We start from the raw sequence: 13,203 nt of genomic DNA, 5'->3' as shown, positions 1-13,203 counted from the left end.
TCAGGAGGGTTTCCCCCTGCTTTAGACTGCTTGGATTTAATACAATTACAGTAATATTTTTAGTTTTATAGCCTTTGTTAGGCATTAATGAGTACTGAGGACTTTGGCCCTGTACATATCAGCTGTTTATGCTGGCCTGGACGTGGACTGAGGTTTGGTATCTACACAGCCGAGAACCCTAGTCCACTGCCTGGGTGCCATCATGGTGCATGCCCATTACATGGGGTGTGCCATGATGATGCACAGGCAGCACAGTGCCATTATGGCGCCCCTTCCTGGAAATTGCTTATAGCAGCTTCTTTTTGCTCCCAAGAAGGAGTGACTAATTGCCGCGGTGTACTGTTGCTGCAGCAACAATCTGGGGCTAAAAGGGTCAGCGTTTAATTGCCCGTCTGTCAAACCCCTTTGTCTAGTTAGCAAAGGCAACAACATTCAATATGTCATCTAAAAGGAGGGCAAAAGAAGGCACAGTTTTCCATAAGGTGTGTGTATTCTAATGAACAAAGGCAAATTTAGAAATAATAATTCTTATTTATTTATTTATTTATTTATAAATCACTACCTGTCACAACAGTAGGGAGACTGGAAAAGGTACCTAATGTACCTGCTTAGTATGTCACTCAGATGGTAACCCTTGATGGACAACCTCAAGGTCTCTTGTGTCCTTTTTAAAAATAGCTCCTCTTCCTTAAATCACATTGGCCAATCTTTCAGGTACAGCAGAACTGGGCAAAATCTTATTTCACTGCAACTCCTAGAAGTCCTTATCATTGGTATGCTGATCAGGGTTGCTGGGAGATGTGCTCCATCAACCTCTAGAGGTCCACACTTTACCCACTTTTGATTGGGAACGTCTTCAAACTGCAGCATGTCCTCTGTAACATAAAACACATAGCAGCCCAAACCCAGAGCTAGGAACATATTCTCCATTCATTCCCCATGTTCCATTATCTCTTCCCCAAACTATTGTAAGTCCTTTAGTACAAAGAATCCTGATTCATCTGATAGGACACATGAATGATCAACATTCTTTTAGCCCTTAATTCTCATGTCAGATAAAATGGTTTATATTTGAATATAGCACATTATGTACTATTTTGCTTTACAGAAGATAAATAAATAAATAATATACATAATTTCTCAGTGTAGAAATTCAATGAGGTTACAGTTCTCTGGGGTGGAAAAATATCTGTTTAGTTCACTGGCATACAAGAATTATTGCAAATGATTCACAGTTGAACATGCCCTTACAAAGTCTCAAGTGTATACTGAATATTAAAGATTAAATTACAGCTGGTGAATATTTTTAAAGGAAAGATAGAAGACTGTTAAACAATTTGAGGTTATTAATTTGTCAAATCCTTAGTATCAAAGGGAGAACAAATTTAAACCACAAAGGAAATACACAAATTCCAACAATCTGTAATGGAGAACACAAAAACAGTAGAAGTAGGTAATTCTCAGTTTTAACAATTTTTCATATTACTGAGTAAAGGCAGATGATTTAGAGTACAGCATTATCTTATATTATAATGACAGCAACTGAACTTCTATGAAAAATTGCATTTTCTTTCATGGGATAGATGAAGAATTATAAATGCCATGACAACACAAAGCAAATGGAGGCAGCATGTGTATAGAATTTGTGTACTTTGTTATATTATACTGTTCATTTGAAAGCATTTTTAAACCTTCCCTGAGGTCCTTGAAATAAGGTTGATTGAAAACTGAAGGGCTGCAAATCAATCCAAACCCAAACATCTTTATTTAACAAATAAAGGTCATTTGCCTCTCCACACACCAATATTTTGACTGGTAATTTAAAATTGCTTCTCAACACAGCAATAAGCTGAATACCCAGCAAAATATAAAATCAAACAGTTTTTGGATCTGCAAAATTTCTTGATTGCATGGGTTTTTAATATATCCATGATTTCATTTTATTACTATAATTGCATTGCACCTCATATCCAGGTAGGTTTATACAACAGAACAGGACAGTGGCTGACAGAATGCATTAGTCTTTGACCCACCATTTGTGAAGAAATACACCGTTCTGAAGAGAATTAAGTAGGTAGAATTTCTGTAGGCACTTGAAGAGGAAATCCTTTTGCCTGATAAATTGAATAGCAGAGGCCTTGCATGCCAAAGCTAGTTTGGTCATGAAAAGTGGCTGTGTAATCAAACACTCTTTCCTATTCCCTTACAGTGTGAATAGAATAATGAATTATTTTCCATTTTACTCCCTTCCCCTTTTCTTGAAAGCCTGATCAGTTACTTTTCCGTCAAGAATTGGTGCTTACATCAGGGTATTGCTATCACATAAGATAAATTAAGAACCTTGAGCCTTATTATGGCCAAGGCATGTGGAGACATGGGTGATACATTTTTTCCTCTTTTTTAAAAACCTCTTTGACAAGAAAACCCTCTTATACAGTAACATAAGAATCCACCTTATACTGAACTGAGCCATTGGTTTAGCTAGTCCAGTAATGACAACTGTAAATGGAAGCAGCTTTCCAGGGATTCAGGTAGGATTCATAGAATCGAAAGAATGGAAGGGACTGCAAGAACCATCTCACCCAACGCTCTGCTATGCAGAAACACTCAATCAAAGCACTCCTGAAAGATGCCCATCCAACCTTTGTTTAGAGACCTCCAAAGAAAGGGGGTCCACTACCCTCCAAGGCAGTATTAAAGTTTGGTATTTCATTGTCAAACAGTTTTTACAGTAAACAAATCCTTCCTAATGTTTAAGTGGAATCTCATAATTTGAATCTATTGATTCGTGCTCTACTCTATGGAGCAGCAGAAAACAAGCTTGCTCTACCTTTTACATAGCATCTCTTTAGATATTTAAATACAGCTATTTCAAGTTTTAAAATATTATCTCTCAGTCTGTTCTTCTCCAAGCTCCCTAAGCCATTTCCCCCATAGGGCTTGGTTTCCAGACCTCTTGTCATCTTGAGCCCTTTCCTCTGAACACTTCTGTGTTTGTTAGAATTGTAACCCAAGAAACAGCCCTCCATCTCTGATATCAATTTAATATCATATGGGATGTTTTAGACAAGTAGTCCAAACATGAGCTCCCAAGCACAGGAAACCAGCAATGCCAGGTTGGATAACACACCCTCGGAGAAGCCCTAGGCACTCTTAAGATCAGAACCAGTATACCTAGACTATGAAGGGGTGATAGTGAGCTAGTCTGGCTTGCATATCACAGACAAAGGGACTTTCCTTCTGGTAACGAAACTATTTTTGTCTGAGAACATTTACACGGATTGTTCAGTCATTACTGCATATTCCATCCCATTCTCCTCTCCTGAAAAGGTCATTTAAGCCCATCAATTCCCAAAGTCATAACCCTAGGAGCCATTTCTAGGTATAAATGTAGGTACTTTAGCACTAGCAATTTGGTCTAGTTTGGAGCAAGGCAGAACCTCTGTCTGATTTCTCCTAGATTCCTCAATAAGCCAGCCACTCCCACTTGCCAAGGCTGCTATTGAGCAATTTGCATTCCAGACACCCCCAAATTGGGGCTACACTTCAGGAAAGATAGTACTGCCTCTTAGCAAGCCTCAAAGTAACTATTTCTCCCACCTTTGATTGGTTAGTTCTTGTGTGTGTGCATGCATGTTGATTATTTCACTAATAAATTGTAAGAAACCTTATTTGGAATTGCCGCTGGATATACAAAGAGTCAGATCCCAGGCTGAAGATCTCATCTTCAAGTTCCTTTAATACCCCTGAATGCAGTCCATCAGGCCCTGGAGACTTGAATTGATTTGAATTATTCCTGTACTACCTCTTTATATTCTGGGCTGAAGTCCTGCTACTGCATCACATGTTCTATTTTCACCTGGTTTCCTTTTGGGTGAAGATTGAGGCAAAAGAAGCATTAAGTAGTTTTGGCTTATCTCTGTTTCCTGTTAGTATTTCACCATCTTCTCCACCCAATGGCTCTACTGTTTCCTTGTTCTTTCTCCTTGTCCAAACATAGCCACTTTTATTATTTTAACTCCTCTGGCAAGTCTGAACTCATTTCTTCCTTCCTCTTTCTTGATATCACTGGTATATCCTGTTGGTCTTCTATACAAGTAGTAATGAGACCACTTAGTTTCTCATATCAGACAGGAATATGGCTGTTCAGAAGATTCCTCTTAGACTCTCAAAATTGTAAGGACTAGTGAGTACATATGGGTTATGCAGGCTTTCATGGCCAGCATCCACAGTTTTTTGTGGCCACATAGCCCGAAAACCCCACAAAAAACTACATATGGGTTACATAGTTAGAGGTAGGTCTGAAAGCCAATATATTGACTTAAGTGTAGGATGCAGAAGACTCAGCAAAGCTCATCTTGTGATGTTTGTTTCAGGGAAGTTGACAAATTTCAAGACAATCTAGTATGGCATGGGATGATAAATAGTACTCCAAACATGACTCCATATCTCCATCATTTAGCTTTAAGTACAATATTGCAGAATTTAGTTATCTGGATCAAAATAAAAGAATTGGATTGTACTCTTCCCCCCTAAAGATTCTTCAGTGTTGGTGGTATTATTCTTATTCTTATTTTTATTATATACTACTATTACCGCTAACCTGACTTTCCTCCAAAACCAGCACTCAAGGAAATCTAGGATGATAGGATATTTTTATCTCCATAAACATCTTCTTGCATATCTCCTGAGTGAGAAGAAACATCAACTTAACTGATGTTAAGGAAGGATGGATATGTGCTTAGGAAACAAATAGAGATACCTTCAAATTGGGTGATGGTCAACATAACTTAGTATTATGAGCAGCTGTGCATAAAAAGGAATTGGGGCTAGGTACTATTGGACTGGTAAAGTAACCAGTGAGACAGTGAGTTTTCTCTGGGCTTTAGTCCAAACTTTAAGGTCACTCCTTGTCTTTAAAACCTATATGGCAGGGAGGTGCAACATGGCTGTCCTTACAATGGTGAAAGTGATAACTATTAAATTCGGCCGGTGAAGTTGGCTAAGAATGTCATTTCAGTCTGGTTTTCATACAGATTTGTCTGAAGGCATGGGTTCTTCTCCTTCTGATACTTGAGATAGAAAAAATATTGAGATTTAAGAAACTTCTAGCATGGCATAAAGCAAAACAGATCACCTGTTTCTATTTCTAATAGATGCTTGGGACAATGTTTTTTATATATCCTGGCATAGTCTGCATTAAATGTTTGTCTAGGTTTGCTTGCTTTCCCACTATTTGCTGTCAGAAACAATTTCCTCCCTGCACCTCTGAAAAGCAGTCTGGGATAGAAAGAGCAAACAATTCACACAGAGAATTGTGACTCAGGAACAGATCATATTATAATATCTGGGGGAAATCTCCCATTATTTATTATTTAAACCCAGAGGAAAGGAACACCCAGTTAATGGGAAATATAGTCAGTCTTAGCCTATTGTTCTAAAGGGGGAAAAAGTATCTCCAAAGGTGATTGATTAGGCTGAAATCTGGCAGGTGTAAAAACAATGTTTGACCTGAATGACAAAGCTGGAAAGTGAAGCTTTTGTTTTAATATATTTTCCATTCGGCTTTTATGATCAGGATGTATCCTTCTGAGGTAATATGTCACCATGATTATGTTTAACATAGTTTCCATGTTGCCTCTATGGTCAGGATATGCCCCCTTGAGATAAGATGTCACCGACTTTACATAATATAATAAATATAATCTTGGCATGCATGTAACCCCCCCCCCCCCCGCGCGCATCTAATTGATATGGATATGCTAGACTGTGCTTTCTAGAAGGGCTAAATATAAAACAGAGGGCAGCCAAGGTCTTACACCCTTAGTGAAATTAATGGCCAGCTTTCAAGTAATGCATCAGTGTTAAAATGCAAGGAGAATGCTGCTTCACTCAGCATGAGAACAAATTAGAGCGCCCACTTGTTAGATGTGGACAGGGCTAATACAGAGCAAATAGAACAGATACTTTGATAAATTAAAGCCTATGTCTTTTCATTTTTGCTCTTGCAATATGTTAACTGGATAAAGCAAGCTTTAGGAATGCACAGTTACAAGATTTACAGTTTAATATCCAGTCAAGCAATGAAAATGGCTCTGTGTATGTTAGGAAATAGAAACCAAAGAAGGGAAGGTCATTATGTTGTGTCTGCAGCTTTCACTCCTAATATGTGAGATGCACTTCTCAGTAACAAGAAGATCAATATTCTTTTGAGGCTGCCTTGAATTCCAGGCTGTGGAGGTTTTTACCCTCTCCATGGAGGTGACTTAGAATGATCATGAGAAATTATGTGATGTTGTTTTTATAAAACGCTGTATGTTCACTTCAGCTCCTCTTAATTGCACTATGGAGTCTTTTCTGGATTAGTAAAGAAGGAAACATTTCACACGGTCTGAATGTTTGAAGGTGATTTAACACTTTCTTTTTGCATCTGTCTAAGGGTTACACTAAATAAGAGATAGTAGACATGTATGAGCAGCTTTCCTTTCTTTTTACAAAAGCTAAATAAAGCTGCTCAGAAAAAGAGGCTAAAGATTTGATCATAGAAAGAGGAAAGGCAGGCTGTTAGCCCTTCTCTGTGAGCAGTTCTCCCCCACCCCCATCAAAAGTACCCTTGCTTAATTTTCTACTAGTTGAGAAAACATTTTTTTCCTTTAGTGGGGAGAAAATCATAAAATGTGGAGGGGATACTGAACATTCCTGTTCTGTTGGTTTCTGAATGAATCTGCAGCCATAAATCCTGTGGCACAGTTTAAAACACATGTTAAACAATAGTTAAGCAACTAGGGAACATCTTTTTTTAAAATTTCTATTTTAAAAAATAGCTAAAAGCATAAAGAACCTTCAGCAGATAGTGGGTTCCACCAAACCATTTCTCTCTGTATGCTTGGGTCTTTGTTGTGTTTTCCTTGTCCCTGCTTTTCTTGTTGAGTTTTAAAAATAAAGAGGGACCATCCCTTCTACCACTTCAAACTGTATTTCATTGTTGAGTTATACAGGTACCTCATGTTGATTTAAACATAATATTAATTTTTCCTCTCCTTCCAATGTGTTTACTGTTGAAAATAAAGAAAACAAAAATAATGAACATTGAGAATCTATATAAATTCAGCCTAGATAATGAAGAAATAGAAATAGTAAAAGAGTTCTCATACCTAGGATCAAACATTGATAGAAACAGGGACTGCAGCCAAGAAATCAGAATAAGAATAAGAATGGGAAGAGTGGCTATGAAAGAATTAGAAAAGATCCTAAAATGCAAAAATATACAACTGAGCACAAAAGTTAGAATCATACAAGCCATTGTATTTCCTGTTGCCATGTATGGATGTGAGAGCTGGACAGTTAAGAAAGAAGATAGGAAGAAGGTCAATTCATTTGAGATGTGGTGCTGGAGAAGAGTCCATTCCATGGACAGTCAAAAACAGCATATTGAACCCAAAATCTCCCTGGAAGCCAAGATGATAAAACTGAGGCTGTCATACTTTGGACACATCATGAGAAGGCATGACTCACTAGAAAAAAACAATAATGCTAGGAAAGGGAAGTAGAAAAAGAGGAGGGCTGCATGCTAGATGGATGGACTCTATTAAGGAGGTCATAGGTATGACTTTGCAGGAACTAAGCAGAACAGTGTCGGACAGGAAGTCTTGAAGACATCACATCCACAGGATCTCCATGAGTTGAGATCGACACTGGCGCAGTTAACAATAACAACAGGTTGATGGGTGTTGACTGGATGGTGGCTGGATGGTTCCTGAGATCCTGCTTTCCTACAAAGGACTGGAAGTGTCAGTTCCATTTTTTCTTTTCTGTCCCTTTGCATTATGGACTTACATGAAGATTTGAGTATTTGATCTTTGAATTTTAGTTGCTTTTAGATATCTTTGTGAGTAAGGTGATGGGGGGAAGTCACATGGGGCAAACACTATAAAACAGTTTCCTGGGAATAAGCACCAATCCATTCAGTAGGACTTATATCTGAGTAGACCTGGATAAGATTACATCATATGATCTCAATCCTACACCCAATTTCCTGGGAAAGCACCCAGTTCAATGGCAATGCAGTTGGGTTGTCAGAATTATGGAAAACAGAGAAAGGCTATTTGATAATGTGAATATGTGCATGCATGGTGGGGACACACAAAAGAAAACACCCTATCATTGTGTGACCAGACATCAACTGATACAGGGAACGTGCACATACAGGAGAAACATCCCCTTGTACCAATGTAACTACATATTGGGGGTTCCATATGGCTTTCCAAATTGATTTGGAACAGATGTGTTTGGCACTAAAGGAGTCAGATTGGGGCAGGGTATAATGCAGTAGAGCTGGGATTCAGGCCTGGTGTGAATTCAACCTGAAACATAAGACAGCAAGATTTATTTTAAAAATAGTTCAGTTTTCAGGTTTACATGTGCTTAGAAACCAGCAAGAGACATTTTATTGCTGAGAGAGAGAGAGAGAGAGAGAGAGAGAAATAGAAAGAGAGAGAGAGAGAGAGAGAAATAGAAATAGAAAGAGAGAGAGAGTAACTTTCTGGGAAAGTAACTTTCCTGGGAAAGTAGCATGGTTACTTCAGACCCAGCCCTGGGAGGTTCTGGTGAATGAAGGAAGAAATCATCTTTGGTTCAAAACATAATGCAGAAATCATCCAGTTTGAGACCGCTTTAACTGCCCTGGCTCAGTGCTAGGGAATCCCAAGAATTGTAGTTTATTGTGGCACTAGAGCTCTCTGACAGAGAAGGCTGTCTCACAAAACTATAGTTCCCAGAATTCCCTAGCACTGAGCATGGGCAGTTAAAGTAGTCTCAAACTGAATTAATTATACAGTGTGTTTTGGACTTTATAGCAATAGCAAATACATTTCTATACTGCTTACCAGTGCACTTAAGCAGTTTACAATGTGTAAGCTCATTGCCGCCAACATTTTGGCGACCTACAGAATGATGCAAGGCTGAGTGGACTTTGGAGCCCTGCCTGGGATGAAACTCACAACCTTGTGGCTGTGAATGGCTTCAGTACTGGTGTTTAACCACTGTGCCACCAGGGCTCCTTCGTTCTCAGCCTCTTTTTTTCTCTTCAAATTTTTCCATCTAGAATAAGCCTACCTGCTTTTGTCAAAGGCAAGAGGTTCTTCTAGGATCAAGAAGAATAACAACACCTGTGGGAAAAGTATAAAGCTTCATTGTCAACTTGCTCTGAAAAAGATATATGGTAAGTATAGAGAAAAAGCATTTGGGCAGCCTCACATTCTCTGCTGGGTGGAGAAGTAAAGAGCTCGCCTGACTGGCCCACATGTACACAGGACCACTGTGACCCAAGGTCTGTGTTAAAGTTCACTAGGCATAGCTCAAGAAGTATTATTTATACATGAAAAGCCCCTTCTTCTATGTGCACTTCTGTTCTAATTAGTGCACATGTACATCTAGACCTTATGACAGATCATCCATCACACTTGTCTTTAAAAGTTATATCCCCAAACCTTATCAACTGTACCAGGTGCAGATGTTCATATCAACTGAAGCCTGAGAAGACAAGGATTCCTCTTTAATATCTCGGGCTTGTACCTTCCCAGTAACTACTAATGCTTGTAAAACATATTTGGATAACTCTGTAGCTCCTTGGACATGGGTAAAGGTGAAACACATCATGTAACTCCTCATTACAATGCCTTCCCCTTATACAACTGTGCTAATTTATAACCAAAACAATGTAGCCCCTTGTGAGTAACTGCTGTTTGCTGAACTAAAACATTATGCATATATATCCTTGTAATAAACTCATCACAGTGCTATAAAAATACTCAAGGCTGCCGTGTGTTTTAGAAATAGTGGAAGTAGCATTGATGTTTTCTTCTGCCCCACCTTGTAAATGTCCTAAGAATAGCTAGATGTGGCTCAGCACAAATAAGCCAGTTTCCTCTTTCCCTAGCCATTTCTGACTTGCCTGAATAAATCCTAGGTTTAAGGTTGTAGTTTTCTTTTTCCATGCTACAAGTACTTCGGTAAAGGTAAAGGCAGTCCCTTGACATGAATGTCTAGTCATGTCCAACTGTAGGGGGTGGTGCTCATCTCTGTTACTAAGCTGAAGAGCCAGCATTGTCCGAGGACTACTCTGGTGGTCATGTGGTTAGTATGACTGCACCAAACACTTCCCACCGAAGTGGTACCTATTTATCTACTTGTATTTGCATGTTTTCAAACTGCTAGGTTGGCAGAAGCTTGGACTAGGGACAGGAGCTCACCCCATCATGCAGCACATAGGCCTCCGACTGCCAACCTTCCAATCATCAGTACTGGCATCTTAACCACTAAGCCACTGCATCCCTAATGTACTTAGTTTTATTTATTTTTTAAAATCTGAAATTTAACTTTTAAAATCCCTCACATTATCAGCAATACACTCCTCCCACGCATACACATACACATGCACTCATGTAAGTGCATTTCTGATAACTGAAAAACTGCAAACAAACATACACAAAAACTGAATGCAGAAAGCTCTCTCGGGGATGGGAAAAAGAATCAGTGAACTGATGCAACCACTTCAACATCCAGAGAAATGTTATGAGGTGAGTAGAAGGATAGGGTTAAATACAAAGAGTTAAATATTATCTACTTGACTTTGCCACATCTGTACAAGATATAAGAAATTGCACACATACCCAGTGCTACCTGGACTTGTAGTATATAGCAGAAAAGGAATTATTATAGCTTTATCACATATAAGTACCAGCTCCAGATAGGGATCTCGAGGGTAAAAGATCAAGTGAGTTATAGAAGCCACTTTGAATCCCATTTTGGGAGAAAGCCAGGATATAAATCCAATAAATAAATAAACAAAGCCCAAGGATTGGAACTATGAGGCCAAGATGGATAAGGGTTTTGTCACAAGTGTCTCTGGCAGACCAAGCACTGTGTGGCATAAAGTATACCTGACTTAAAAGGTCCATGAATGTCTGGAATTGCTTTGCTGCAGTTATCCTGGTAACTGTATATTATGGAAAGAGTAGCACATACTGTACAGTGTTATGTGGAGAATTGTAGAAAATGCCTTATTAAAGAACTACATCCATTATCACCACTTCTGTATTCTATAAAGGCTTTAGCCTATACAAATACCTAACACTATTAAAGAATGCTTGTTTGTTATTCAAAATACAGATTTGAGAGCTTCATAGCTGTATAAAAAAGTGGAAAGCTGAAGTGTCACTAATAGACATTGAAGAACAACGGTGATTGAGATCATGAAAATACTTTTATGGAAATAAATAGGATTTACTTATGGAGTCAATGTGGATTTGAATTAAAGCCAAAAACACACAACACATTTTCCCCCATTAATAATCTATTCTCACATAAGACTGTAGATCAGGTAGATATTTCTATATGTTTTGTATTCACTTCATGTCACTTTCAAGAGTGCTGAGTTTCAAAAGAAAGATTATTAATGCAACTCAGGAAGAGTTCCACATAGCCAGAGGACACAACATCTAGCAGCAGAGGCATGATTTTGGGAAGGGGGAAAAAAGCATAAGAAAACCTTTGTTACTGCAGCAAAATTAAATACCACATCATGGCACGCCCATATGGCATTATGCATCATGTTATTCTGCAAATATTACATAGCATTTCTGATTTGTATTATATTTTCACATTTTTCCCTTTTTGAAATTATGACAAACGCCTAAGAGTTAAACACAATCAACTCAAAAATTTGTTCTTTGAGATTTAAAACATTATTTAAAACATGATACATTCCAATGCATGTAGGCTCAGGAGTAGCTCTCAGTGAGGTTTACCCAAGATAAGAATGTTTATCAGGATTGCAATCTTAGTATCCAACTCTATATATTTTTATATAAAATTTATATATTGTCTATTGAATGGTTGGCAAGAAAGTACCTGAATGGCAACTGTGACTAGATCCTGCCAAAAGTGGATATGAGCTACCCGGTACTCCAGGGGATAGCAGTGAGAGTAGCAATCCTCTGCCTATTCTGCTAGGTTAAATATGCTCAGTGGCTTGGTGTTATCCCAATGGGGAGTAAGTTACTGTCTATCGGTTGCACCAAAAGTTGCCCATGGACTTGGATTACTATTGCTGGCTGAAGCTTCTGCTCATTTGAGAAGGGTTGCCCCCTTCTTTCTCATCTCTCACTTCTACCTACCATTTTTTTCTGGATCACCTTCATCTTCATCACCAATAGAAAGTAGGCCCTCAGAAATGACCATTTCCTTCAGGTTCACATATTGGCTCCAAACACTGCTTAATATGTCATTTCTTGATTTCTGGACCACACCACTCATTTCTGTTTTGAAGGGATGACTGTCTTCTCCGGGATTCCAAACATTCAGCATTCATTCTTTTTTTCTACTTTCCCTCTTTAACTCATTTATTAATATGGTTGAAGTGGTCGGTAGATGTAATAATGTGTGCAGCTGAATACTGGACAGAAATTAAAGGACGGAGGTGCGAAAGAGGAAGCCCTGCCAGAAGGAGGTTACAGAAATCAAGTTGCGAGACCACTAGGGCATGGACCAGAATCTTGACAGTAGAGGCAAATAGAAATAGTTGGATTTTGGCAATATTGGAGGGTCATTGGCGTAGCCAAAAGAACTAATGAGTTTTCCTAGGGACAATGTGTAGAGAGAAAACAATAGGGGACTCAAAACAGAGCACTGGGAAACTCCAACAGATAACGGAACAGAAGATGAAGTTTGACCACCTGTGATCACTGCAAAAGATCTATCTAACAAATAAGCAAGTGCTGTACGCTTTGTTTCGGAGGAAGGCAATGGAAACAACATCTGAGTATTCTTTGCCTAAGGAAACAATATGTATGCTTTGGTAACCTCTCGATTGGATTTCTGCAATGCGCTCTACATGGGGCAACCCTTGTACCAAGCCCGGAAGCTGCAAATGGTGCAGAATATGGCAGCTAGACTGGTTGCTGGAAGTTCCAGGTTGGACAATATAACACCTATCTTAAAAGATCTTCACTGGCTGCCTATTCGCTTCCGAGCTCAATACAAGGTGTTGGTTTTGACCTATAAAGCCCTAAATGGCTTGTGCCCAGGGTACTTGGAGGACCGCCTCTCCGCATATAATCCGCCTCGCACACTCAGAACGTCTGGGACAAATCTGTTAGATCCGCCTTGATCATTTTTTTATGGAAAGGTGGGGTAAAAATAAAA

Source organism: Sceloporus undulatus, chromosome 3 (genome assembly GCF_019175285.1).
Source record: "Sceloporus undulatus isolate JIND9_A2432 ecotype Alabama chromosome 3, SceUnd_v1.1, whole genome shotgun sequence".
NCBI lineage: Eukaryota > Metazoa > Chordata > Lepidosauria > Squamata > Phrynosomatidae > Sceloporus > Sceloporus undulatus.
This window is presented reverse-complemented; position numbering follows the sequence as displayed.